This window comes from Bos grunniens, chromosome X, assembly GCF_055505025.1.
Source record: "Bos grunniens cultivar Pamir isolate PY7600 chromosome X, Bosgru_T2T1.0, whole genome shotgun sequence".
In the NCBI taxonomy this organism is placed as follows: Eukaryota; Metazoa; Chordata; class Mammalia; order Artiodactyla; family Bovidae; genus Bos; species Bos grunniens.
Genome location: NC_141194.1, coordinates 7,829,600 through 7,854,977, shown reverse-complemented (window position 1 = coordinate 7,854,977; position 25,378 = coordinate 7,829,600). Strand labels below are relative to the sequence as shown.

The 25,378-nt window shown below is 43.5% G+C and overlaps 1 long non-coding RNA gene across 8 annotated transcripts in view; it reads right to left on the bottom strand.

The window, feature by feature from the left end:
- The window catches only part of LOC147339746 (uncharacterized), a 168,233-nt gene that overhangs the window by 32,543 nt on the left and 110,312 nt on the right, over positions 1–25,378 (bottom strand). The window lies entirely within an intron of this gene.

Here is a 25,378-nt window from a genome sequence, read left to right as displayed (position 1 = left end):
TCTAGACTTCCAGAGCAGGTGGAGGAGAGGAGGGCACGGAGGATGTGTATGGATGGGTGAGGGTCTTGACAGCATGGTCTGGAACTATCCCAGCAGTTGGTTCATAAATATATCCCCAAACCCCTCCCCTGGCTAACAGGACTTGACTTTCATAAGAAACACAAGCCTTTTGGACCTGAGTCAGCACTCTGAAGGCTTGGTCATGGGTCCAAGGCATAAGCGGCACCTGTACACTTGTTACATGAGCCAGCCCTACCTACCCCAGAGCCACCCACCAGACAGAACCTGCGGGGCTGGGACCCAGCCCTCCAGGGGATTCTGCTACAAGCAGACATGTGTGAAGTGCCGCTGTAGGGGGCTTTCTTCAGTCTCATATCCCACAGAAACATGCACATAGAGCCTGAAACACCTTCTCGAGGTCATATGCTTTAGAGGCACCATGGTGTAACACACTGACTTTAATCTGGCTGAATATGAAAATCTTGTCCTATTGCTGCTGCTTTGCAGGTGGCACTAGTGGTAAAGAACTCGCCTGCCAATTTAGAAGACATAACAGATGTGGGTTTGATCCCTGGGTCAGGAATATTCCCTGGAAGAAGGAATGGTAACCCACTCCAGTATTCTGGCCTAGAGAATCCCATGGACAGAGAAACCTGGCAGGCTACCATCCATGGGGTTTCAAAGAATCAGACATGACTGAAGCAACTTAGCATGCATGCACACTGCTACCTTTTAGACAGGGATGTGTGTGTGTGATAGTCACTCACTCGTGTCTGACTCTTTGCAACCCCATAGACTGTAGCCCACCAAGCTCCTCTGTCCATGGAATTCTCTAGCCAAGAGTAAGTGATTGATTCAAAAACCAAATAAAAGTGAAAGTTGGTCACTCAGTCGGGACTGTAACTCACCAGGCTCCTCTGTCCATGGGATTCTCCAGGCAAGAATACTGGAGTGGGTTGCCAGTTTCTTCCTCATGGGATCTTCCCGACCCAGGGATCAAACACAGGTCTTCCACTTTGTGGGCAGACTCTTTACTGACTCAGCCACCAGGAAGCCCTTTTTTAGCTCCAGGTCTGAAGACTTCCTAGCTTATCCTATGGGCCTCAATGCCAAAAACCACAAATTGCTAATTTAATAGGTCATTTTGTATCAAAAGGTCAATTATGGAACACCTGCTGTGTGCTAAGTCACTCAGTTGTGTCTGACTCTGTGACCTCATGAACTGTAGCCCACCAGGCTCCTCTGTCCATGGAATTCTCCAGCTAAGAATACTGGAGTGGGTAGCCATTCCCTCCTCCAGGGGATCTTCCCGACCCAGGGATCGAACCCAGGTCTCCCACATTGCAAGAAGATTCTTTACCATCTGAGCCACCAGGGAAACCCACGAAACACCTAGAATTTTTCAATTAAAAGAATATATTATTTGGGTTCAGATACGACTCAGACCGTGTTAACATTTTTTTTCTATTGTGGGTTTTGACTTTTTCCCCTAGAACTTAGATTTATTTGATGTACCCAAGTCTTAAGTTTATCAATAAAGAAAAAAAAATCTCCATTTAAAAAAATGCCAGTTTCTGGATCCCATCCTGAAAGATGGGCTGACAAGGTCCTTGGTGTGGGCCAGCACCCTGCACTTTCCTCTGAAATGATTCTCAAGTGCAGCCAGGACCAGCAGCCCATGCTGTCCAGCACCACAGGGCTCAGCCCCTTTTCTGTCAAGGTCAGAAAGGGACTATTTTAGGGTTTGCAGGCCATACTGTCTCTGGCAGCTACTCAGCTCTGCAGTTAGACAGTGAAAGCAGCCAGACAGGATGTGTCAACAAGTGGGTGTGGCTGTGTTGCAATAAAACTTTATTTACAAAAACAACCATGAGACTACATGCGTCCCATGCTATGACTGGCCACAGCAGATACAGTACTGGACCAGTGGACTGAAACTCCCAGGGTACTGTCTGTCTAGCCTTCACTCATGGGGTCTCAGCTATGTCCCCCCATGGCTTGGGGCCTCTGTGAGCTCCCAAGTCCCTTCCCAAAGAATCTGCCTGCAATACAGGAGACCCCGGGTTCAATCCCTGGGTCAGGAAGATCCCCTGGAGAAGGAAATGGCTACCCACCTCAGTATTCTTGCCTGGGAAATCCCATGGACAGAGGAGCCTGGAGGGAGGGCTACAGTCCATGAGGTCACAGAGTTGGACATGACTGAGCGACTAAGCCTTCTAACACTGAATTCCATCAATTCTGAAATTACAGAACTCATAAGAATTCAGTGCAGAGTGCTTAAGACAGAACCATGAAAGAGGCTATTAAAAGATGCTTTCGTTCAACAGAGTAGCGTGTGCCAGTTCCAGTGATTAGCTTTACCCCCTTCATAATTCTGACTTAAATCAGCCCTTCTCACAAGTGATAGGTATGTAAAATAGATTTCCTTTAGTGAGAGTTTTCAAGTATGTTTCATTTCAACTTTTGAAATGGAACAGATGCTGCTGTAATTAATCATCTTTCAAAGTCAATCTGAAGGGCATGTCATCCACTCTAGAGAGTAGCCCCCAGCCCCCTCTTTTACAAACTATTATTTTGTAAAATAGAGAAGCAAAACAGGTTGAAGAAGAGAACTGCTTCTGATTATAACAGAAACATAAAGAGAGGCATATGGAACTTTCAAGATTCCTTCCCCTGGAATACCATTCTCACCGTGGGATGTACATTCAAGAACATAAAGTAAAAACAGGGTCGAGGGCATATGGAAAAACCTTTCTTGTAGTTGTCCTGTATTAACATGGGTGATTTATGGAAAGGAATTCAGGTCTCCCTTTGAATCTTCATATTCTCTAAGAGAATTATAAAAGCATGATTAAATAGGAAGTGTAGCAATTAACAAGCAAATCTGTCATGGCCAAAAACCAATTACCAATTAAGGAGAGACACAGAAAAATGATTTAATGAACATTAGTTCTTTAGCACGGTCTATTTATCCTCAAAGCTCAATTTTTGATTATAGTCATTAAATGCTGGTCAGTAAAATATTTCAGATAGTAAAGCTATCTCACCTCTTCCCCGATCTTATTCTCCCTTCAGCTTCTGCCCTCTCTGGCCTCCTCTTTTCCCTCAAACTTCTCAAAGGACTGGTCACATGTTCTGTTTCTGTTTCCTCGCCTGTAATTACAGCTCCCCTCACTCACATCAGCCATCAAGTGTCTTTACTCTACCAAATAGTGCTCAGCGATGTCAGAAATACCATCTGCATTGATATATATTTCCATGATGGCCTGACCTCATCTTGGCACATAGCAACTTTTGAGATGTTAACCCACTTCAGCTCTTTCTTAATCCCTCTAGACTCAATGCCATCCACATCCAGAGAGAATGCCATTCCCTCCTTTTCCATGCTGGGCAGATGCCCCCCAGATCTCTATCTCTAGGTCTAATTTCTCTGCTGAGCTCAGCACTATATATTGACGTGCTTGCTTGGTCATCACTTTTGGATGCTTAAGTGAATGTGATAGTCACTCAGTCATGTCTGACTCTTTGTGTCCCCATGGAGTGCAGCACGCCAGGCTTCCCTGTCCATCACCAACTCTTGGAGCTTGGTCAAACTCATATCCATTAAGTCATCGATACCATCCAACCATCTAATCCTCTGTCGTCCCCTTCTCCTGCCTTCAATCTTTCCCAGCATCAGGGTTTCCAATGAGTCAGTTCTTCACATCAAGTAGCCAAAGTATTGGAGTTTCCGCTTCAGCATCAGTCCTTCCTTTTCATAACTGGACATGGAACAACAGACTAGTTCCAAATAGGAAAAGGAGTACGTCAAGGCTATTGCTTATTTAAGTTGTATGTAAAGTGCATCAGGAGAAACACTGGGCTGGAGGAAGCACAAGCTGGATCAAGATTGCTGGGAGAAATATCAATAACCTCAGCAGAAAGTGAAGAAGAACTAGAGAGTCTCCTGATGAAAGTGAAAGAGGAGAGTGAAAACGTTCAAAAGCATCAGTTCTTCAGTGTTCAGCTTTCTTCATGGTCCAACTCTCACATCCACACCTGACTACTGGAAAAACCATAGCTTTGACTTGACGGACCTTTGTTGGCAAAGTAATGTCTCTGTTTTTTAATATGCAGTCTAGGTTGGTCATAGCTTTTCTTCCAAGGAGCAAGCATCTTTTAATATCATGGCTGCAGTCACCATCTTCAGTGATTTTGGAACCCAAGAAAATAAAGTCTATCACTGTTTCCATTGTTTCCCCATCTATTTGCCATGAAGTGATGGGACCGGAGGCCATGATCTTAGTTTTCTGAATGTTGAGTTTTACGCCAGCTTTTTCACTCTCCTCTTTCTCCTTCATCAAGAGGCTCTTTAGTTTCTCTTCACTTTCTGCCATAAGAGTGCCATCATCTGCATATCTGAGGTTACTGATATTTCTCCCAGCAATCTTGATTCCAGCTTGTAATTCACCCAGTCTGGCATTTTTGCATGATATACCCTGCATATAAGTTAAATAAGCAAGGTGACAATACTTTGATGTACTCCTTTCCCAATTTGGAACCAGTTTGTTGTTCCGTGTCCAGTTCTAACTGTTGCTTCTTGACCTGCATACATATTTCTCAGAAGGCAGGTCGGGTGGTCTGGTAGTCCCATCTCTTTAAGAATCTTCCACAGTTTGTTGTGATCCACACAGTCAAAGGCTTTAGTGTAGTCAATGAAGCAGAAGTAGATGTTTTCCTGGAATTCTCCTATTTTTTCTATGATCCAACGGATGATGGAAATTTGATCTCTGGTTCCTCTGCCTTTTCTAAATCCAGCTTGAATATCTGGAAGTTCTCAGTTCATATGCTGTTGAAGCGCAGCTTGGAGAATTTTGAGCACTACTTTGGTAGTGTGTGAGATGAGTACAATTGTGCAGTAGTTTGAGCATTCTTTGGCATTGCCTTTCTTTGGCACTGGAATGAAAACTGACCTTTTCCAGTCCTGTGGCCACTGCTGAGTTTTCCAAATTTGCTGGCATACTGAGTGCAGTACTTTCACAGCATCATCTTTTAGGATTTGAAATAGCTTAGCTGGAATTCCATCACCTCCACTAGCTTTGTTCGTAGTGATGCTTCCTAAGGCCCACTCAACTTCACACTCCAGTATGTCTGGCTCTAGGTGAGTGATCACAGCATCGTGATTATCTGGGTCATTAAGATCTTTTTTGTATAGTTCTTCTGTGTATTCTTGCCATCTCTTATTAATATCTTCTGCTTCTGTTAGGTCCATACTGTTTCTTTTGTTTATTTTGCCCATCTTTGGATGAATTGTTCCCTTAGTATCTAATTTTCTTGAGGCGATCTACTGCCAATATTTTTACGACTTCTCAACCACCACTTCCCACAGAGGCTTCCCCTCAGCTCTCTGCTGGAGCCAAACACCCCTAGTACTGACCCACAAAGCCCTTTGTGCCTTGCTTCGTAACTGCAACCTAGCTTTTCTATCTGTAAATTTTGCTTACTACTTCTGTTTCTTGGCCACCATCAGACTGTTGTATTTCTGAAGTCTGAAACCAGCAGTGGCTTGGCTTCAAGTGTACCACAGAGTATGTGCTCAAGAAATCTGTCGAGTAGAATTCCCACTTCTCATGAAGATGTTCTACTTAAACCCACCCATAGCATCCTGCTGCTGCTGCTAAGTCGCTTCAGTCATGTCCGACTCTGTGCGACCCCATAGACGGAAGCCCACCAGGCCCCACCGTCCCTGGGATTCTCCAGGCAAGAACACTGGAGTGGGTTGCCATTTCCTTCTCCAGTGCATGAAAGGGAAAAGTGAAAATGAAGTCGCTCAGTCATGTCCGACTCTTCGAGGCCCCATGGATTGCAGCCCACCAGGCTCCTCCGTCCATGGGATTTTCCAGGCAAGAGTACTGGAGTGGATTGCCATTGCCTTCTCCAATAACATCCACTATTCTCTTTAAAAGACTCATGTTAAAAATAAGTAAATGAGTGCTTCATATTGGCAGTTCACGTCGGACTCTTTGAACCTCATGGACTGTACCCCACCAGGCTCCTCTATCCATGGGATTTCCCAAGCAAGAATACTGGAGACGATTACCACTTCCTTCTCCAGGGGATCTTCCTGAGCCAGGGATCAAGCCCAAGTCTTCTGTGTTGGCAGGCGGGTTCTTTAGCGCTGAACCACCTGGGAAACCCCTAGAAAATCTAACTTTCAGCAAATTCCATTATCTCTTCATAGCAGCCTCAGGTCATCAAGCAAAAAGAAAACCTCAAAACTGGGCAAATAAATCTGCCCATTAGTTTCTTTTTTTTAATTAATTATTTTAATTGGAGGCTGATTACTTTACAATATTGCGGTGGTTTTTACCATACATTGACATGAATCAGCCACGGGTATACATGTGTTCCCCATCCTGAACCCCTCTCCCAGCTCCCTCACCATCCCATCCTTCTGGGTTGTCCCAGTGCCCTGGCTTTGAGTGCCCTGTTTCATACATCGAACTTGGACTGGTCATCTATTTCACATATGGTAATATACATGTTTCAATGGTATTCTCTCAAATCATCCACCCTCACCTTCTCCCACAGAGTCCAAAAGTCTGTTCTTTACATCTGTGTCTCTTTTGCTGTGTCTCTTGCATATAGGGTTGTTGTTACCATCTTTCTAAATTCCATATATATGCATTAGTATACTGTATTGGTGTTTTTCTTTCTGACTTGCTTCACTCTGTATAATAGGCTCCAGTTTCATCCACCTCATTAGAACTGACTCAAATGCATTCTTTTTTTATAGCCAAGTAATATTCCATTGTGTATATGTACAACAGCTTTCTTTTTTTTTAAATTTTATTTTATTTTTAAACTTTACATAATTGTATTAGTTTTGCCAAATATCAAAATGAATCCATCACAGATATACATGTGCTCCCCATCCTGAACCCTCCTCCCTCCTCCCTCCCCATACCATCCCTCTGGGTCGTCCCAGTGCACTAGCCCCAAGCATCCAGTATCATGCATTGAACCTGGACTGGCATCTCATTTCATACATGATATTTTACATGTTTCAATGCCATTCTCCCAAATCTTCCCACCCTCTCCCTCTCCCACAGAGTGCATAAGACTGTTCCATACATCAGCGTCACTTTTGCTGTCTCGTACACAGGGTTATTGTTATCATCTTTCTAAATTCCATATATATGCGTTAGTATACTGTATTGGTGTTTTTCCTTCTGGCTTGCTTCACTCTGTATAATAGGCTCCAGTTTCATCCACCTCATTAGAACTGATTCAAATGTATTCTTTTTAATGGCTGAGTAATACTCCATTGTGTATATGTACCACTGCTTTCTTATCCATTCGTCTGCTGATGGACATCTAGGTTGCTTCCATGTCCTGGCTATTATAAACAGTGCTGCGATGAACATTGGGGTACACGTGTCTCTTTCCCTTCTGGTTTCCTCAGTGTGTATGCCCAGCAGTGGGATTGCTGGATCATAAGGCAGTTCTATTTCCAGTTTTTTAAGGAATCTCCACACTGTTCTCCATAGTGGCTGTACTAGTTTGCATTCCCACCAACAGTGTAAGAGGGTTCCCTTTCCTCCACACCCTCTCCAACATTTATTATTTGTAGACTTTTGGATTGCAGCCATTCTGACTGGTGTGAAATGGTACCTCATAGTGGTCTTGATTTGCATTTCTCTGATAATGAGTGATGTTGAGCATCTTTTCATGTGTTTGTTAGCCATCTGTGTGTCTTCTTTGGAGAAATGTCTATTTAGTTCTTTGGCCCATTGGGTCATTTATTTTTCTGGAGTTGAGCTGGAGGAGTTACAACAGCTTTCTTATCCATTCGTCTGCTGATGGACATCTAGGTTGCTTCCATGTCCTGGCTATTATAAACAGTGCTGCGATGAACATTGGGGTACACGTGTCTCTTTCCCTTCTGGTTTCCTCAGTGTGTATGCCCAGCAGTGGGATTGCTGGATCATAAGGCAGTTCTATTTCCAGTTTTTTAAGGAATCTCCACACTGTTCTCCATAGTGGCTGTACTAGTTTGCATTCCCACCAACAGTGTAAGAGGGTTCCCTTTTCTCCACATCCTCTCCAGCATTTATTGTTTGTAGATTTTTGGATAGAGCCATTCTGACCAGCGTGAAGTGGTACCTCATAGTGGTTTTGATTTGCATTTCTCTGATAATGAGTGATGTTGAGCATCTTTTCCTGTATTTGTTAGCCATCTGTATGTCTTATTTGGAGAAATGTCTGTTTAGTTCTTTGGCCCATTTTTTTATTGGGTCATTTATTTTTCTGATATTGAGCTGCATGAGCTGCTTGTACATTTTGGAGATTAACCCTTTGTCAGTTGCTTCATTTGCTACTATTTTCTCCCATTCTGAAGGCTGTCTTTTCACCTTGCTTATAGTTTCCTTCGTTCTGCAAAAGCTTTTAAGTTTAATTAGGTCCATCAGTGTCTTTTATCACCTCCCACCTGGCCGCTGGCCCTAAATTCAGTCTGAAGTTGTACTTACACAATTCTTACTTATTGGCTCAGCTCATCCCACACTGTAAGACAAGTGAAAAGTGAAGTCACTCAGTCGTGTCTGACTCTTTGCGACCCCATGGACTGTAGCCTACCAGGTTCCTCCGTCTATGGGATTTTCCAGGAAAGAATACTGGAGTGGGTTGCCATTTCCTTCTCCAGGAGATCTTCCCAACCCAGAGATTGAACCCGGGACTCCCACATTGTAGGCAGATGCTTTACCGTCTGAGCCACCAGGGAAGTCCCATAAGACAATCTAAGTGCAAATAAATGAGCTCTAGGGTATCATGATCAACTTCAGTTTGAGAGAAGGTCCCCTCTGACCTTGGTGAACCACCTTTGCAAAAGGTCTACTCATTTTCTTAGAAACCAGACTCCCTATTATTTAGAAAAGTATCACAGAGTCACAGCTATCTTCCTAGTTTTGTGTTTGTTTTTTTTTTTTGGCCTGGCACACAACTTGCAGAATCGTAGTTCCCCGACCAGAGATAGAACCTGTGCCCTGTGTGGTGGAAGAGCAGAGTCCTAACCACTGGACCAAAAAGGAAGTCCCAGCCTTCTTTCTCATTTCTGAGCAGGAGCACCCAGGTAGTGATCTAAGATTAAAGTGAGCAAGCAGGCAACACAGGTATTGGGTGGCATTCCAAGTGGAGGACGTCTGCTGCCTGGGAAGTTCAGAGTCCATGCTGAAGATAAAATCAGAAGGAGTTCAAGGACAGAGAACTCAGCTACTGTTGAGCTGTGTTGCTGTTCCTCCAGTACAGATGGTAAACAATATCAAACACAAGCATTCGTCAAAAGAAAGTTGGGGTACCCGTACTAGCAGCAGACCAAGTAGACTTCCAAACAAGGAATGTTTCCTAGGAACCAATTCATTGAACAAAGAAACCATGATTCCCTCCTCTTCCCTTTTTCTCTTACCCCAGAAGAAGGAGAGAGAGTGGAAACAAGATTAGTTGAGGAATATATCAAACCAGTCAAGGAAATCAGTCCTGAATATTCATTGGAAGGAATGATGCTGAAGCTGAAACTACAATACTTTGGCCACCTGATGCAAAGAGCTGACTCATTGGAAAAGGCCCTGATGCTTGGAAAGGTTGAGGGCAGGAGGAGAAGGCGGTGACAGAGGATGAGATGGTTGGCTGGCATCACCAATTCAATGGACATGAGTTTGGGCAAACTCTGGGAGATAGTGAAGGACAGGGCAGGCTGGTGTGCTGCAGTCCATGGGGTTGCAAAGAGTCAGGCAGGACTTAATGACTGAACAACAAGAAGGGTCTGAAATTGGAATATCTCGGGCAAAACTATCCCAACGGAGTTGACCATGCATTTTGGTTGGGCACACTGCATTTTAGAGTCTGTTTTCAGCTCCCAATCAATAACTTTCTGTAGTTTATGACAGAGATGACTATACTGGGTTTAAATCTCTATGTCAGCCTTGGGGGAAGACCCTCTTGATGAGGCCAGGTTCAGAAGCAGCAAAAGACTAAAGCAAGAATAAATATCCAGTCATCATCACGGACCAGTGAGCCCAATCAAGGCCTCTGCCCTTCAACCCCTGGGGACCTGATCACACAGAGAAAGGAGGGGAGGGCGTCCATATTGCAGCAGCTGTTAATGGTTGCCTCTTGCTCTCTCTCTGCATTCCGGACCTGGCACTCAGGACATCCTGAAATGGAGAAGGTTGCTGGTAGGAGTGTTTGCAACTTTCAAATGATTGACTAGAAGGAGAAGTGCCAGGGCATGAACCCTCAACCCCAGAGTTCATGGGGCCAACCAGCCCGCAGAGCCTGAGCCCTTGATCCCACTAGACAGGCAGTTCTCATTAAGCAATGTCACTGGAACTGGTGCCAAAAACATAAGCTGCCTGCTCCCCACTGGGCTTTATTTCTAGGCTCTTATACACATGTATTTGAAAATTTCCAAGTCAGTCAGTCTGCCTGGTGCAAGTGCTTGAGCAATGCTAATATTTACTAAGCAAGAGACGAGAGTCCAGTGGTTCTCAAAGATGCCCACGAGGAGACATCCTGCCCAGAGAAATGCTGTTACAGGACTCCCACTCCTCGTGGGGACCCAGGTCAAAGAGATGCTTCTGTATCAGCACAGAAGCAGCACTCTGGGCTTCTGTCTGCATGGTTTCTGAGTGACTGCATACGCTGGGGCAGCCAGTCTTCAAAGGCAGCTCGCTCTTACTGAGGTTTTTGCCCTGAAAACCAGGAAGTCCTCAGGGACAGCTCTGACTGGAGGAAAATCAACAAAGCTCAAGACAGCATCTGAAACACAAATGTGAACAATTTCCCCTCATGCTGTCGGACACAGCCATCAAAAACATCCCCCAAGTGCCATGGCTAGACTCTATGTTGCAGAAAAATTCCACTGTGGGGAGATTGAAATCATGACACCTTCACAGCTCTGGGAGGAAATGAGATGACGGAGTGTTAAAATATCCTGGTGAATATTTACCCTCCTTTTGGGTAAAAATGAGGAAGTTGTTCATTCTTGCTAATTACAGTCTGAGTGTCAAGTTTTCATTTTCAGTTTAGGCAGCATATTAGGAACTTTGTTTGCTTACACATTGGGGGTTGAATGAGATCGCCAAGTACAATCTTCTACCCTCGTGGACACACAAGATGGGAAAATCAGTATCTTTGAATGTATTTCCAGAAATACTTTTTCTTCCTCATCTCACTTGTTTGTGGGCAGTCTTCTGATGCCTGTTTTTGACTCTGTTCAGTCCTTCCCAGGTGGCTCAGTAGTAAGGAATCTGTCAGCAATGCAGGAGATACAGAAGACATGGATTCTATCCCTGGGTCGGGAAGATCCCCTAGAAGAGGAAATGGCAACCCACTCCAGTATTCTTGCCTGGAGAATCCCATGGACAGAGGAGCCTGGTGGGCTACAGTCCATGGGGTCGCAAAGAGTCAGACACGGCTGAGCGACTAACACACACACAGTCCTTTCTCAAGTTGTCCCTTCTCTAAAGCAAGAGTTCTCGGCCAAGGTACCATGGCCCTTTAGGGTTGAAAAGTTCCTGGTTGTGGAGCTCCCCTGTGCCTTATAGGATGTGTAGGAACATCCCTGGCCTCTGACCACTAGATACCAAAAGTACTCCCTCCCAGTTATGACAATCGACCATGTCACCAGACATTGCCAAATGTCCCTCTGGGGTGGGGGAGGCACAATCACGCCTCTGAGAACCAGCAACCTAATGAACACTTCAATGGTGACACCTATCTTCTATCGTGACAACATCCCTTCTGTGCACAGAATCTTCTCATGTCACCTTCCTACCCATATTCTCTCCCTTCCTCTCTTGCCAGGCCTCTGGGTCACTTGTGGGGGGTCTGCTGATAATGCAGGCATTGTTCAGCTCACTGGCTCAATGTCCCAGGCCCGCACATGGTTAAGCTCGGAGAGAAGGAGGCACAGATGTCAGAAGAAAAAACAACTCCCTCTTCTCCCTGGAACTGGAGGCCTCAAAACATGCAAATACAGAGACTGACCAAGATGATGGAGTAGAAAGATCTAGAATTTACCTCCTCTCACAAGCACACCAAAATCACAACTCTGCACAAAAACCATTGATGGAAAAGACTGGAACCTCCCAGGAAAGATCTTCTACCAAAAAAATTAAAAAAGAAGCACAATGAGATGGCAAGGAGGGACGGACTCGCAACATAATCAAGTATGAATACACCCAGGTGGCCGCCCCACAGACTGGACAACAATTACAGTGCAGAGGTTGTCCCACAGGAGTGAGAGCTCCAAGTCCCATGTCAGGCTCCCCAACCTGCAGTCCTGCACCTGGAAGATAAGCCCCCAGATCACTTGGCTCTGAAGGCCAGCAGGGCTTCATTTCAGGAATCCCAAATGACTGTGGGTAATAGAGACTTCAGTCTTAAAGGGTGCATGCAAAATCTAAAGCTCCAGGACAGAGAGCAAAAGCATTCTTTTGATAGGAACCTGGGCCAGACGCACCAGCTAGTCTAAGAGAGTCTCCTGGAGAGGTGGAGGGGGTGGTGGGGGGTGAGGGGTAGCGGTAGGGGTGGGGGGTGATTTTTATTGTCAAATCACTGCTATTCACAATCTCCCCATCCAACACCTGGCAGGCACCAGCACTAGGACACCTCCGGGCAAGCAACTAACTAGGTAGTGCACAGCCCCGGGCGTCAGCAGACAGGCTGCCTAGAGACTTCCTTGAGCCCAAGCCACCTTCAACACAGCCCTGCCCACCAGAATGCCAGAACCTGGCTCCACCCACCAGTGGGCGGGCACCGGCTCTGCCCTCTAGGAAGCTTGCTGCTGCTGCTGCTAAGTCGCTTCAGTCGTGTCCGACTCTGTGCGACCCAGTAGACAGCAGCCCACCAGGCTCTGCCGTCCCTGGGATTCTCCAGGCAAGAACACTGGAGTGGGTTGCCATTTCCTTCTCCACTGCGTGAAAGTGAAAAGTGAAAGTGAAGTCGCTCAGTTGCGACCGACTCATGGCGACCCCATGGACTGTAGCCCACCAGGCTCCTCTATCCATGGGATTTTCTAGGCAAGAGTATTGGAGTGGCTTGCCATTGCCTTCTCCAAGGAAGCTTGCAGGAGCCTCTAGAACAGCCTCACCCACCAGGAGGCAGATACCAGATGCAGGAAAACCACAGTGCGGCAGCCTACAGACCCAGTCTGCCCACAGCAGGCCAGACCCCGCCCAGGGACCAGCTAAGACCTGTCCCAGGCCACGAGCAGACCAACATAAGCTTCAGGACACCTTGGACCCTTCCTGTACACAACTGTCTTAGAAACCGCCCCCTGCCCCACCCCACGGTGATCTGACACCAGCTCTGGGATCCCTGGGCCATGCAGCCAAACTCCAGGACCCAGCTCTTCCTGCAAGCAGCTGAGCACTAACTCCAGGACCTGGCCTCACCCACCAGTGAGACAGCATTAGCCCTCGAGTCCCCTTGGGACCGTCAGCCTCCTCAGCACCTGGCATGCATGCATGCAAAATCACTTCAGTCATTCCCAACTGTGTGTGACCCTATGGACCATAGCCCACCAGGCTCCTGTCTATGAGATTCTCCAGGCAAGATTACTCGAGTGGGTTGCCATGCCCTCCTCCAGGGGATCTTCTCAGCAGCCTCCACATTCGGCAGGGTCTGGAAACTAACTGAATTAGGGGCTAACCAAGCCTTTAAGATAATAATACAACATGCAAAATGCCTGGCTGGAAGGAGCACAAGCTGGAATCAAGCTTGCTGGGAGAAATATCAATAACCTTAGATACACAGATGACACCACTTTTATGGCAGAAAGCAAAGAACTAAAGAGTCTCTTAATGAAAGTGAAAGAGGAGAGTAAAAAAGTTGGCTTAAAACTCAACTTTGAGAAAACTAAGACCATGGCATCCAGTCCCATCACTTCATGGCAAATAGATGGGCAAACAATGGAAATAGTGACAGATTTTATTTTCTTGGGCTCCAAAATCACTGCAGATGGTGACTGCAGCCATGAAATTAAAAGACACTTGCTCCTTGGAAGAAAAGCTATGACCAACCTAGACAGCATACTAAAAAGCAGAGGCACTTCTTTGCCAACAAAGGTCCACCTAGTGAAAGCTATGGTTTTTCCAGTGGTCATGTATGGATGTGAGAGTTGGACTATAAAGAAAGCTGAGCACCAAAGAATTGATGCTTTTGAACTGTGGTGTTGGAGAAGACTCTTGAGAGTTCCTTGGACTGCAAGGAGATCGAACCAGTCCATGCTAAAGGAAATCAGTCCTGAATATTCATTGGAAGGACTGATGCTGAAGCTGAAGTTCCAATACTTTGGCCACCTGATGCAAAGAACTGACTCACTGGAAAAGACCCTGATGCTGGGAAAGATTGATGGCGGGAGGTGAAGGGGACGACAGAGGATGAGATGGTTAAATGGCATCACCAACTTGATGGACATGAGTTTGAGCAAGCTCAAGGAGTTGGTGATGGACAGGGAGGCCTGGCGTGCTGCAGTCCATGGGGTTGTAGAGAGTTGGATATGACTGAGCTACTGAACTGAACTGAACTTGGCCACCTGATGTGAAGAACTGACTCATTGGAAAAGACCCTGATGCTGGGAAAGATTGAAGGTGGGAGAATGGGACGACAGAGGATGAGATGGTTGGATGGCATCACTGACTTGATGGACATGAGTTTGAGCAAGCTCTGGGAGTTAGTGATGGACAGGGAGGCCTGGCATGCTGCAGTCCATGGGGTCACAAAGAATCAGACACGACTGAGTGACTGAACTAAACTGAGGCTTCTCCAACTCTGTCACATGCACCCTTGCTGCAAAGCTGTATTCTCAAGTAACCTTAGGCAGGTAGGAGCCATTAAGGGTTAATAAATATTCTATGCATACATACATCTGATTATAACAGACTGAATTATGGGAAAGACATGCGCAACAGAGTCTGTTGCTATCTAATTTACAACTGACAATCAGCCTTGAGCAAATGCCCATTTGCATTCCCTTTCCTGATTAGTGGCAGGTACAACCCTATTTTGCACGGGGAAGAACCAAGAGGACATTGGAAGTATAAAAAGGGGAAGCCAAGAGGAATTATGATGACTCCTTCAGGGTTGGCCTGTTCCACATCTCGGGAGTATCTTGTTTATTAAAAGTTGTGTCTGCTTGAGCTGTAACTGGCTGTAATTTGTCTATTGTTTTATACCCTTTTGTCCACCGTTCCAAATCTTTGTCACGATGAGACAAGAACTGAGGGAGAGAAATAAAACGAACTGCCAGGTGGAATGTAAATTGATACAGCCATTATGGAAACCAGTGTGGAGGTTTCTTAACAAACTAAAAATATAACTACCATATGACTGAGTATTTCTACTCCTGGGTAAATATCTGATAAAAACAAAAACACTAATTCAAACACACACCAATGTTTATAGCAGCACTATTTTAAATTGCCAAGATATGAAAGCAACCTAATTATCCATCAAGAGAGTTTTGGATAAAGAAAAGGTGGTTTGTGTATATACGTATATACACACACAGAGAAATGTGAATATATATATTCTATTGTGTGTAGAATACTACTCAACCATAAAGAGGAATGAAATTTTTCCATTTGAAGCAACACGGATGTACTTGGAAGGGATTATGCTAAATTAAATAAGACAAATATTGTACAATGTCATGTATATGTGGAATCTAAAAAATTCAACAAACTAGTGAATAAAACTGGAGAAGGCAATGGCACCCCACTCAAGTACTCTTGCCTGGAAAATCCCATGGATGGAGGAGCCTGGTGGGCTGCAGTCCATGGGGTCGCTAAGAGTCGGACACGACTGAGAGACTTCACTTTCACTTTTCACTTTCCTGCATTGGAGAAGGAAATGGCAACCCACTCCAGTGTTCTTGCCTGGAGAATCCCAGGGACGAGGGAGCCTGGTGGGCTGCCTGCCGTCTATGGGGTCGCACAGAGTCGGACACAACTGAAGCAACTTAGCAGCACCAGCCGTGAATAAAACACAAAAGAAGCAGACTCACAGATACAGAAAACAAAGTACTGCTCACCAGTAGAGAGAGGGAAAGACAGAGGGGCAATACAGACATAGGGCTTTAAGAGGTTCAAACCACTGTGTATAAAATAAGCTACAAGATATACTGTACAAGACAAGGAATAGAGCCAACATTTTATAATAAGCATAAATGGATTATAACCTTTACAAATTCTGAATCACTACTTGTATCATACATCAACTGTTCTTCAATAAAGAAGTAAAGCAAATACCTAAAGATCTGAATTCCAAATTAAAGTTAGAATTCAAGCAGAGGAAATCCTGGTATAATTACTGATAATATTTTTTATATTGTTACTGCCAAAAAAAGATAGATTACAATTTGTGTTTTTAAAAATACTACAAAGGAATTTACTTAAGCTCCCAAAATATTTCTTTACAACACTGCAAAAATGGATTCTTTCTAGACTTTCTTTCAGCACAGGAAATACTGTCACCCTCACCTTCCAAATTAGACTTCAAGGCAAGACACTGCTTTGGGTCACGGCCGTGTCTGCCACACTACTGCTCTGCCGTCAGGAAATAAGTTTCTCTTCCCAAGGCTAACTTGAGAGAATAGGTGGGTATTTTACTTGTTTTGTTTTGTTGCTAACACCCGGAGACGTATTCTGTGTAGACTAATGTGGGAGACTTCTTTTGGGAAAGATATGGCTGCTTCAAAGCATAGCTTTTGTATACTTTGGAAAAGAGGGGCAGGGATAAATTAGGAGTTTGGTATTAACATATACACACTATGATGTATAAATTAAATAAGCAACAAAGACCTACTGAATAGCACAGGAAGCTATACTCAATATTTTGTAATAATCTCTAAGGGAAAAATTCTTGAGAAAGAACAGATATGTATAACTGAATCACTTTGCTGTACACCTGAAACTAACACAACTTTGTTTTTTTTAATATAAATTTATTTATTTTAATGGAGGCTAAGTTATAACCAACCTAGATAGCATATTAAAAAGCAGAGACATTACTTTGCCAGCAAAGGTCCGTCTAGTCAAGGCTATGGTTTTTCCAGTGGTCATGTATGGATGTGAGAGTTGGACTGTGAAGAAAGCTGAGCACTGAAGAATTGATGCTTTTGAACTGTGGTGTTGGAGAAGACTCCTGAGAGTCCCTTGGACTGCAAGGAGATTCAACCAGTCCATTCTAAAGGAGATCAGTCCTGGGTGTTCATTGGAAAGACTGATGCTAAAGCTGAAACTCCAATACTTTGGCCACCTCATGCAAAGAGTTGACTCATTGGAAAAGACTCTGATGCTGGGAGGGATTGGGGGTAGGAGGAGAAGGGGACGACAGAGGATGAGATGGCTGGATGGCATCACCAACTCGATGGACATGAATTTGAGTGAACTCCAGGAGTTGGTGATGGATAGGGAGGCCTGGCATGCTGCGATTCATGGGGTCGCAAAGAATCAGATATGACTGAGTGACTGAACTGAACTGAATTACTTTACAATATTGTAGTGGTTTTGCCATACATTGACATGAATCTGCCACGGGTGTACACGTGTTCCCCATCCTGAAACCCCCTCCCACCTCCTTCCCTATCCCATCCCTCTGGGTCATCCCAGTGCACCAGCCCTGAATGCCCTGCCTCATGCACTGAACCTGGACTGGCAATCTGTTTCACACATGATAATATACATGTTTCAATACCATTCTCCCAAATCATCCCACCCTCGCCCTCTCCCACAGAGTCCAAAAGACTGTTCTATACATCTGTGTCTCTTTTGCTGTCTCGCATATAGGGTTATCGTTACCATCTTTCTAAATTCCATATATATGCGTTAGTATACTGTATTGGTGTTTTTCTTTCTGGCTTACTTCACTCTGTAGAATAGGCTCCAGTTTCATCCACTTCATTAGAATTGATTCAAATATATTCTTTTTAATGGCTGAGTAATATTCCATTGTGTATATGTACCACTGCTTTCTTATCCATTCATCTGCTGATGGACATCTAGGTTGCTTCCGTGTCCTGGCTATTATAAACAGTGCTGCGATGAACATTGGGGTACACGTGTCTCTTTCAATTCTGGTTTCCTCAGCGTGTATGCCTAGCAGTGGGATTGCTGGGCCGTATGGCAGTTCTAGTTCCAGTTTTTTAAGGAATCTCCACACTGTTCTCCATAGTGGCTGTACTAGTTTGCATTCCCACCAACAGTGTAAGAGGGTTCCCTTTTCTCCACACCCTCTCCAGCATTTATTGCTTGTAGACTTTTGGATTGCAGCCATTCTGACTGGTGTGAAATGGTACCTCATTGTGGTTTTGATTTGCATTTCTCTGATAATGAGTGATGTTGAGCATGTTTTCATGTGTTTGTTAGCCATTTGTATGTCTTCTTTGGAGAAATATCTGTTTAGTTCTTTGGCCCATTTTTTGATTGGGTCATTTATTTTTCTGGAATTGAGCTGCAGGAGTTGCTTGTATATTTTTGAGATTAATTCTTTGTCAGTTGCTTCATTTGCTATTATTCTCTCCCATTTTGAAGGCTGTCTTTTCACCTTGCTTATAGTTTCCTTTGTTGTGCAAAAGCTTTTAAGTTTAATTAGGTCCCATTTGTTTATTTTTGCTTTTATTTCCAATACTCTGGGAGGTGGGTCATAGAGGATCCTGCTGTGATTTATGTCGGAAAGTGTTTTGCCTATGTTCTCCTCTGGGAGTTTTATAGTTTCTGGTCTTATGTTTAGATCTTTAATCCATTTTGAGTTTATTTTTGTGTATGGTGTTAGAAAGTGTTCTAGTTTCATTCTTTTACAAGTGGTTGACCAGTTTTCCCAGCACCACTTGTTAAAGAGATTGTCTTCTCTCCATCTAACACAACTTTGTAAATCAACTTATTTCAATGTAAAAAAGCATAACTATCATATCTTTTCTCTTCTTTGCACAGCTCAGAAGACTACACAAAATTCTGCTCTGCCTTGAGAGATTCTTTCCTCTGTTGGAGCAGAAGCTCCCTGAAGGGAGGTGTTGAGCTTAATTATTACTTTTTAATATCTCTGGTACCTAACACAGCTTATGATATTTCAGTTCAGTTCAGTCGCTCAGTGATGTCTGACTCTTTGTGACCCCCATGGACTGCAGCATGCCAGGCTTCCCTGTCCATCACCAACTCCCAGAGCTTGCTCTAACTCAAGTCCATCAAGTTGGTGATGCCATCCAACCATCTCATCCTCTGTCATGCCCTTCTCTTCATGCCTTCAATCTTTCCCAGCATCTGGGTCTTTTCCAATGAGTCAGCTGTTCACATCAGGTGGCCAAAGTATTGGAGTTTCAGCTTCAGCATCAGTCCTTCCAATGAATATTCAGGACTGATTTCCTTCAGGTCTGATCTCCTTGCAGTCCAATACTAGGATATTTTAAAATACTAGGATATTTAGTATTTTAAAAAAGAAGGAAGGAAGGAGGAAAGAAAAGACTTCAATCTGAAGGAGGGGGTAAGGGAGAGAGAGGGAGAAAGGGAAATACATGAAGGAAAAAAGAAAAGGAGGACAATGTTAGATTAATGTAGTACACAATTCAGATTTGTTACAAGTAGTAAAGAATTTGTTCAAGTGAAGGTAGGCCTAACTCTCACTTGTCACCATATAACACAGAGAGGAGTGGTGCTTCCAGGATCCAGCATCTCAGGAAGAACAAAAAGAAAAGATGTGCTGGTTGAGGTGATACAAGAGATATGGCAGAATAAAAACTGACAGCAAGAGAAACCAACCAATGATGATGAGCCAATAGATGGTCAGTTAATTCCCATTAAGTTAATATTAGTAAAGGGAACAAATGTTTCTGCTCTGGAGACATAAAGGAGAAACAGAATAAAACAACAGGCATAAAAGTTCCCCAACCATCACCCCACCTTGAAGCAAAACCAAAACAAATTTTTTTCCTTCTTCTACAGATGTTTGAAGGAAAGTTGACTTCTTGACTTCTCTTTAGGGCACATCAAGTTGTCGACTCTCAAATTTAGTCTATTTTCTCCAGTCTAGCAATATATATTAACGAAATGTTTGAAAATAGCAAAGAACATCAAAAAAAAAAAAAAGGCAAAGCAAAATAAATGTCCACATTGTTCCGGGAATCATGTAATCAATGAAAATTTTCATTTCTGAAAAACCTCATTTCTGTTACATATTATTATATGAATCATTCTGCCTTTACATTCTGATTCAAGACCTAATTCTTCATCGGCCATTAATGAGAAGTGTTGTATATTTTTGAAGTGTGTTTAAAAGTCTTATTTTAGGACCCAGGCCAACAGGCAAGGTTCTCCAACTCATTAACCTGCTCCATAAACTTGAAACCACTGTTTCCTACGGGAGAAAAACATACCTGGGAATAGTTACTCTTGAATATTTTAATTCTTTCCTTCTATTTCAAGACCCGTTTACCCCCATTTAGTCTGAATGAAAATTACTTGAGAACGTTTCCTCCCTTGTGCAATAAGGGACTTAACAACTTAATTCTGGTTAAGAAATCCAATTGCTTCAATCGCACAAAGAACCAGAAGCTAAACAAAAATTCAGCACCAAAGGAAATCTGTCATGATGGTAGAAGGAACCCCATGGAGGGTGCTGCCAATCAGAGGGACCAGCAGATGGAACCTTCTGACCTTGTTAACTCTGAGCTCAGTTTCCTCGAGCTTCTGCCAGAAGGAGGAAGGAAGGAAGGAGTGTGGCCTTTTATACGGTTCGTCCACGACCCCATCTCCCAACTATTTCCTTTCCAATGAGGAAAGGGAATTGTTGGGTTTAGTTTGTATGAATTTCATTTGTTTTTCAACTTCAGCATTATGTTCTTTGGCTGGGAATTGGGAATTCTGTTTCTGCAAGCCCCAGCCTGAAAGTCATCACTTCTCCAACTTCTCCAGGTGGGAGCTGGCGTCCGGGCCACTCAGGAGGCTTCTCAGCTTCCAGGGGGCCCATGGCCAGGGCTTCCTCCTCCATTCAGGGCAGCATGCTCCTGGGCCTGGAAGGGGGTGGCTTTCCGGGACCCAGGGCTGGGTCTGTGCCCACATTTTAATGACAGGCTGGAGCCAAGAGTCTTTGTGATTGGGAAAGCTATATGCTTGCTTGGGGCTTTTTAGTCGTAAAAAGCCTTTGCAGGCATTGTTCCCAGGCTGTTTCCACCTTGGCCTTGGGATTCTGAGCTAAATAGTCCGTACGCTGTTATCATGGTCAACATGTTCTGCCAACCTATTGGGGCTCTCCAGTGTGGTCTGGCCTGTTGTGCAATCAGTAAAAGACATAACCTCTGTCTCAAAGACCTTGTGCCCCCAAAGCCTGGTAAGCATATGTAGATGTGAATGCCGACCATCAATCATTGACAAACATCTGAAATGTAGTAAAACCTTGTTAATCCACTGTTGCCGATTCCAAACAGCATGTAATTCAAAGCAACTGCTGTTCCTGTCCTTCACTGTTCTTTAATGAAAATAGTCAATAACTCAAAACTGGCAGTGAGATGTTTATTTTTCCAGGTCCCTGGCACTTCAAATTTTCAGGATGTTGCTCTAATTATATTTGCATTATTAAGTAATAGATTGTTTCATAGGTCCAGCCAATCAAGCTCTCAGTAAGAAGTTGCAGCTACAATGGTGTGAGCATACAGGTCAGAAAGCTAAGTTTAACCTTGCTTTTAGGTCTAACAATTAAAGAAATTGTTAACTTCAGCTAGAAATCTAAGCTTGGATTAGTAACTTCATTTTTAGAAGAATTTTTATCTGATTTTTTGAAAAATGCTGTTTCTTACAGAGTGTTGTGAAAATACAGAATAGCACAAAGGTCAACAAAAACCCTGCTCATGACTTCACAAGCAGAGAAATCACTCGTTTATTTACCTCAAGTTCAAGGTTATGAAGACGTCAATCCAGAAGAGCTGGGGGGAGGGGTGTGGGAGAGAGACACTCCTTTATTTTCTATTCTTTTCACTTGAAAAAAATTGATACTTTCTTCGTACTAATTTGGATCACGAGATCCAGAGGAGAGAATTCAGTCATTGTTGCCAACATCATAATGAACTCTATTTTCCATGAAACAGAATTCAGAATAAATTAGACACAGCTTCCACTTCAATTCCTCAAATAAAGAGAAACTCATTGGAAGATGGTCTCACACAGGAAGTGAAAATCAGGCTGAACCCCAAGGACAATTTTAAATGCTCAATGATACATTGGGGAGATTGAGTTAAACCAGTATTTCCCATTTTGGAGTGATTTTATTCTCCAGAGGACACTGGCATTGTCTGGAGCCATTTTTGTCTGTCACAACTTGGAGAGGGGGTGATACTGGCATCTAGGGAGTAGAGATCAGAAATGCTGCTCAACATCCTCCAGCACACAGAACAGTCCCCACGGCAACAAAGAATGATCCAGCCCCGGGTATCAATGCTCCTGAGGCTAAGGAACTCCCAATTAAACTCATCCCATCCTTATCCCCAGAGTCATGATCTAAGAGGCCACAGGGATGCAGAGAGAACAAGACACTGCATGGGCTGCCTTTCCAATGACTTGGTGGGTGGATGGATATTCTGACAGTGTAGCATAATGCTTAAGAGCACTGGTGTGAAATATCGCTAGCTATCAGAGAAAAGCAAATCAAAACCACAATGAGGTGTCACCTCACACCAGTCAGAATGACCATTATTAAAAAGTCTACTTACAATAAATCCTGAAGTGAACTATATTTTAATAAAAAAATAAATTTTAAAAAATATCAGCAGAATGAAAAAAAAAATTCTACAGACCCAGAGGAAGGGTATGGGGAGGGAGGAGGGAGGAGGGTTCAGGATGGGGAACACAGGTATACATGTGGCGGATTCATTTCGATACTTGGCAAAACTAATACAATATTGTAAAGTTTAAAAATAAAATAAAATTTAAAAAAAACTACTAGAAAAAATAAATTAATCAAGGTGCAAGAATATGTATCTATGTACTGGCAATCTACTGGTTAAGACTCTGCACTTCCACTGCAGGGGGCAAGGTTTGGTCCCTGTTCAGGGGACTAAGATCATGCATGCCATGGTAAATGGTCAAGAAAAAAAAAGAGAGAGAGAGAGATTATACAGTATTGGCTTCCCTGGTGGCTCAGACAGCAAAGAATTCGCCTGCAATCCAAGAGATCTAGGTTTGATCCCTGGATCGGGAAGATCCCCTGGAGAAAGGAATGGCAAGCCACTCCAGTATTCTTGCCTGGAGAATTCCATGGACAGAGGAACCTGGTGGGCTACAGTCCATGGGGTCACAAAGAGTCAGACTCGACTGAGTGACTAACACTTTCACAAGAATATATGCTTATCCTGTATGATACAAAAATTTAAAAGAATACTAAAAACAATAAATGTGAGAGAGGGTGTGGAAAAAAGTGAACCCTACTACACTGTTTATGGGAATGTAAACTGGTACAGCCACTATGGAAAACAGTATGGAGATTCCTTAAAAAACTAAAATAGAGCTACTATACAATCCAGCAACCCCACTCCTGGGCACATATCCAGAGAAAACTGTACTTTGAAAAGATACATGCACCCCAGTGTTCATTGCAGCACTATTTACAATAGCCAAGACATGGAAGCAACCTAAATGTCCACTGACAGATAAAGAAGATGTGGTACATAAATACGATGGAATATTACTCAGCCAAAAAAAAATAATAATGGAATAATGCCATTTGCAGCAACATGGATGGACCTATAGATTATCATACTAAGTGAAGTCAGCCAGATAAAGACAAACATCATGTGATAGCACTTATATGTGGAATCTAAAAAATGATACAAGTGAATTTATATACAAAGCAGAAACAGACTTATAGACTACAAAAACAAATTTATGGTTACCAATGGGGAAAGGTAGGGGAAAGGGATAAATTAGGAGTTTGGGATTAACAGAGACACACTACTATATATAAAATAATCAACAAGGACCTACTGTATACAGCACAAGGAACTATACTCAATATTTTGTAATAACCTATATGGGAAAAGAATCTGAAGAAGAATCAATTACATGTATACCTAAATCACTGCTGTACACCTGAAACTAATACAAAATTGTAAATATACTATGCCAATAAACATAAATTTTTTTTTTAATATTTTAAGCACTATTGTGAAGACAAAATGAGTGTGAAATAGTTGAATGCCTGGCACACTAAACTTCAAGTGCCTCTATAAATGGTCACCGTTATCACTGTGGGCTAAACCCAGTAACTTTTGATACTTGGCTTCCAAACTGAGACTCACAGTGAGATGTCCTCTATGAACAAGTCAATAAGGGCTCTCAAAAAATGGAATCATTTAAGAGTTCACTTGACTTCTAAACAAGAGCCATGCATCACGTACATGGAAGCCCTTTTCGGTTACCATTGCTTTGTAATCGTGGTATAATCAAATGGTCTCAGAAATCCCTCAGGCTATAGATTGCTTCCCCAATGCTAAGAACCTTCTAACGACAAATGCTAAATGAATTTGTGGTAAACGTTGTAATGATACTCTATTGAACAGTTTTCCAGCCAAGTAAATCTTTTGGCTTTAGCTTTCTAGACAGCTATCATCTGGCCGTCCTTCCCAGCATTAACTAATCACCAGTGAAAAATACAAATGTCATTCACAAATCATATCAAAGACAGGAACAGCTGGAATCAAATTCAAGAGACTGCATCATTTTATCATCTTGACATTAATCATTCTACATGGATAGCCCAGGCAATCTGGAGCAAAGAGTAATTTATGTTGCAATATAAACATTAACCATTCAGGCCTGGGAGGCTCTCTTCCTTCTCCCCACCCCGCCCCCCTCCCATTCCAGAGGGCCCCTAGAGACTCAAGTTCAAGGACTGCAGGAAAATGGGTGTTTTAACTTTTTTCTTTGACTGCCGCACAGTACGTGATATCTTAGTTCCCCATCCAGGGACCAAACCTGCACCTCCTGCACTGGAAGCACAGAGTCCTAACCACTGGACCACCAGGGAAGTTTCTGAGAATGTTTTATGGAACATTATTTATTAAGTAGCCATGAGAGCTGGAAAAAATCCCAATATATACAAGGCTGCGTGTCTGACCATTTAGGTTAGGGGTCACCAAACTACATCTGGAGAAGGAAATGGCAGCCCACTCCAGTGTTCTTACCTGGAGAATCCCAGGGACGGGGGAGCCTGGTGGGCTGCCGTCTATGGGGTCACACAGAGTCAGACACGACTGAAGCAAAGCGTTTACAAGAAAGCTTTATTGCAACACAGCCATGCCCAATACTTTGGCCACCTGATGCAAAGAGCTGACTCTTTGGAAAAGACCCCAATGCTG